This window comes from Chinchilla lanigera, unplaced genomic scaffold, assembly GCF_000276665.1.
Source record: "Chinchilla lanigera isolate Chin_1 unplaced genomic scaffold, ChiLan1.0 scaffold00190, whole genome shotgun sequence".
In the NCBI taxonomy this organism is placed as follows: Eukaryota; Metazoa; Chordata; class Mammalia; order Rodentia; family Chinchillidae; genus Chinchilla; species Chinchilla lanigera.
The window spans coordinates 1-4,403 of NW_004955591.1; the positions used below are offsets into that span (position 1 = coordinate 1).

General features: G+C 46.1%; 1 pseudogene; it reads right to left on the reverse strand.

Annotated features, from left to right (window-relative positions):
* Positions 1-718: 718 nt before the first annotated feature.
* On the reverse strand, positions 719-1,823 carry LOC102027924 (annotated as a pseudogene).
* Between the last annotated feature and the right edge of the window lie 2,580 nt (positions 1,824-4,403).

The window sequence follows — 4,403 nt, forward strand, 5'->3', positions numbered from 1 at the left end:
TCCAGTCTTCTTTGGGGGCTTGGGTGGGGTGAGGGGCTGGGGACCAAGCCCAGAGTCTCAAACGCTAGCTAAGAGCTCTATAACAGAGCTGCCGCCAACCCCAAATTCAACACTTTTATATTTGTAATAAAATACTTTTTAGCTGGGCATGGTAGCACATGCCTGTAATCCCAGCACTCGGGAGGCTGAGGCAGGAGGATCGTCGCGAACTCGAATTCGAGACCACCTGTGCTATAAAGTGAGCTCAAGGCCAGCCTGAACTGCATTGCGAGACCTTGTCTCAAAAAGAACCCCCCCAAAAAGAAAAAAAATACTTTTTAGAAACTCTAAGAATAATTTTCATTTCTGTGAAGAATATCTCTGTAATTATGAAATAGTCCACCTATGCTTAATCTTAATCCTTATATTTACTTTCTTATGCATTTAAAAATACATAAGTCTAAAAAAAATACATAAGTAGAAACTTTGTTATCAATATATGTATGTCCAGAATTTGCTGTTAAGGTTGTTTTGTTTTTCTTGATGTTGTCTTTCCCAAAGCTACTCATATACATTATATATCTTTTTCTCATTCATTTTCATTAAACTATATGCTCTATGAGGGGCCAGAGATATCTTTTAGTTATACTTAAAGAGGGATAGCTAACAAGGTCAAATAATTTAAAGCCATCAATTAAAAAAAGTTAAGTAAAATAAAGACGATAAAGTCATAGACATTTCCAGAACGATCTTTATTAGGTCTAGGAACCTGAGGAAATGCTACCTCCTCAGGGTGTCTTGCATGCCTAAAAGGATGTTTTCTTTCCCCCTCCATAGTACAATTTCTCTTCTTTTCTACTTGATGTTTCTTCTTTCAGTGGCAATTTATCTTTATCTGATATGCTATACATTTTTATAGATTAAAGGGCTATGTTCCAAAAGTCGCTCTGATTTGTTCACTTCTAATTGAATATGTTCCATCAAAATACACCCAGAGAACCCAAAATGGTTTAGTCCTTAGAATGATGACGATTCACTATGTAGAGTTCTTGGTGGCACAAAACAGCATATTAATCGCAATAACTTTTCTCAATTGTTTTCCTGTAGCCCTTTCCTCCTTTAACACAGTAATTAAACCTTGCAGATCTTACGTTAGCCTCAACCTATCAACCTTGTGTTCAGCGAAGAGAAGTTAGAGAAAACACAACTAATCCGCCATGGAGAGGGGGTCAGCAGAGGGAACTAAGCTGTGGCGTCTTCCTCGGGGCATTCCCGGGCAATATGTCCAAATTCTCCGCATCGATAGCACCTGACTTCCCTTGCCTTGTTGCAGTTCGCGGCCATGTGGCCGGCCCCACCACAGCGGTAACACATGATCTCGGGGCAGTCTTTCTGGATGTGCCCTGCTTCGCCGCAAGTGTAACATTTCTGTACTTCCCGACGGTCACAATCTCGAGCCAGGTGGCCTCGTTTGCCGCATGTGTAACAACACTGTTCTTTGTCTTGTTTAGGCTCGTGACAGTCTTTGGCGATGTGACCAGTTTTCCCGCAGTTGTAGCAGATGTCCTGGAGGTCACAGTTCTTGGCATGGTGACCAGCTGTACCGCAGCGGTAGCAGATGTCAGCCTGGGTGGTGGAACTGCCCTCTGGAGCTCTAGCATGGCTTCTAGGCCTTCTCCCTCGAGCTCCTCCTTTAGGACATTCCCAAACGCTGTGGCCAGAGCGTCCACACTTGAAGCATTCTGTTCCGCTCATGGCTAAGGGTGAGATCTTCCGAGGAGCACGACCACCCTCCGCTGCCACCCAGGTCCCAAGACAGCTTCTCCTGGTATGGCTTGGATGGAAACAGCTCTTTGCCGGGGGGCGGGGGGGCTTTATGACGTCACAGAAGGCTTGCCCAGGGACTCTTTTGCAGGTGTTTTTTTCCTTTTTTTTTTCTTTCTTCTTTCCTTTTATGTGAGAAACCCAACGTGCAGTAATCTATTAATTGGTGTTTTTTTCCCTTGTTTGTTTTCAACATTTGGATCATAAAATTTGAGTTTAGATCCATTCCTGTTCAGGTGTTCTCATGTGTAGCATTTCTAAGAGTTTGCATTTCCTGGCTGAGGGATGCAGCTTACCGTGCAACGCATGAGCAAGGGTCTGATTTCAGCATCCCAGAACCACCCCTAAAAAAAAGCGGCCTGTGGTAGTGCATCTTTGTAATTCCAGCGCTCTAGCGAGCTGAGGCAGGAGGACAGCAAGTTTAAACCCAACCTTTAAAGCCTGGTGTGTGTGTGTGTGTGTGTGTGTGTGTGTGTGTGTGAGAGAGAGAGAGAGAGAGAGAGAGAGAGAGAGAGAGAGAGAGAGAGAGAGAGAGACTAGGCAGTGAACCCAGGGCACTGAACTAATTCCATAGCCTCCTTTTTAATTTTATTAAACTTTATCGTCTTTTCCTGCTGTTATTTTACTTTATTTTTCTACCAGGAATTGAACTCAGGACCTCACGCTTGCCAGGCAGGCGCTGTGCTGCTGAGCTATATTCCCGGCCCTTGCTGCTGTTTTTGTTTGTCTGTTTGTTTGTTTGTTTTTTGAGACAGGGTCTCACTATGCATTTCAGCATGAGCTCACTTTGTAGCCCAGGCTGGTCTTGAACTCGCAACGATCCTCCTGCCTCAGCCTCCCAAGTGCTGGGATTACAGGCATGCACCACCACGCCCGGCTAAACAGCAGGTTTTGCACCTTATTTATTTAAAAAGTTCTTTTTTAGAATTTGTAAAATGAGGCACAACAGAAGAAAAGAGGCACAGTAGGCCTGCAAAGAGGCAGGAAAGGCCAAGGATCAGAGGGTACGCTATTAAGGCTAACGGGGAATAAACGCACTGAGACTTTTCAAATGGAACGGTGAGCTAGGAAGAATGAAAGAGGGATTGGCCAAAAGAAAGATGAACTGAGGATAGGATGGTTTGTGGAGGCTGATAAGAACCAGGAGAAAGGGATGGTAGAATTAGGGAGCTGAGTACTGAAGAAGTTGTGAAGGCAGGTGGTGGATTGCTAAAGGTTAGACTCCTAGAAGCCCGCGGATACAGGTGGAGAGGTGCACAGCGCATGCGCGAAACGCTCAGCAGGGTGCGGGGGAGAGGCTGGCCGCTTTTGGCTTGCGTGCTGAGGCTGGAGACACCGCAGATTTTCTACCCGATGTTCACCGCTGCTAAAACCTGCTGCTGGCATCCAGACATTTCTCTCTGTTCTGCCGCTCTCTCTACACTGTTTTGAGACTTCCGACTCTTAAGAATTATTGCTACATCTGACTCAGTCAGGAGGTAAAGGAACGACACAAGGAAAGGATAACATGGAGGGCGGCGGAGGGAAATCGGGCCAGTGAAATCCTTAATTTGCGCATTCTCCAATTAACGGGAGAAAAATTGGGGACCAGTATAGGCCTCAGACCTCTAAAAGGATAGTGAGCGTGTACTTAGCATTGCGAAAGGATCATTTTTCCTCCAAGCAGGGTCGAGGCACCTGCCCATGGTATTTTACATAACGTTCTGTTTAAAGCTGGGATTCGTCATTTGTAGTAGGTTTACCTAAAGGGTGAGGCTTTAGGATTGAGCTCATTTCTTGGTTTATGCTAGAGCTTTCCCTGTCTTCGTTCAGCTTGAGGTACGCTGCTACATTATATGGATCTGAGGGTATTCTGGGGTCGGGGCAATGCGGGATATGCTCCGATCGTCTGCAGCGCCTTTTTGCATATTCACTTTGCCTAGTTTATCATATACAACCGTACTAGCGAAGGCTGGTTAGGACTCATTTTGGCCGTTGAGGTACAACTGGCAAGAAGCACATCCAGACATCATCAGGCATATGTATATTATATATTACAAAGTAGTGGGCGTGAGGAGAGTAGGGAGGGTTTGCAGCGTGCGTCTGGCTTAGGGAATGGAGGAGGAAATGCGATGCAGTGACAGCGCTCTTTTTTGTGGGAAGGTCTGATGTAAAGGGAGAAGACTTCCATTGCTGGGGAGGGAGGCGCGCACCCACACGGCTTGGGTTGGGGGATAAGTAAAAGAAAAGCAAGCATAGGGATGCAAATGGACAATGTTAGCTCTGGCAATTGGGTGAGCCGAGGCGCGCATGCGTATTTGGAACAATATGGTGACGGTAGAGTCCGCCGTAGAGCAGGAGTGGCGCGCATGCGTATTCCACATGGAATGCTGGCGCAGTTAGGGAGGGAGGCGGGCGTTTATGGGTAATTAAGGTTCCAAAATGGCGAAGAAATTGCCGGTAAATTATTTTGGGCCAGCAAGGTATGCGGAGAAGCGGATCTATCTTTCGGCTCGGTGAAGGGAGTTGTCCTAGGCAGAGGCCAGATAACTGTGAATTAACCCAGAATAGGCTGGCACATCAGTAATGTGAGTTTAAAAGGGCGGAGGAAGAAGCCGGGT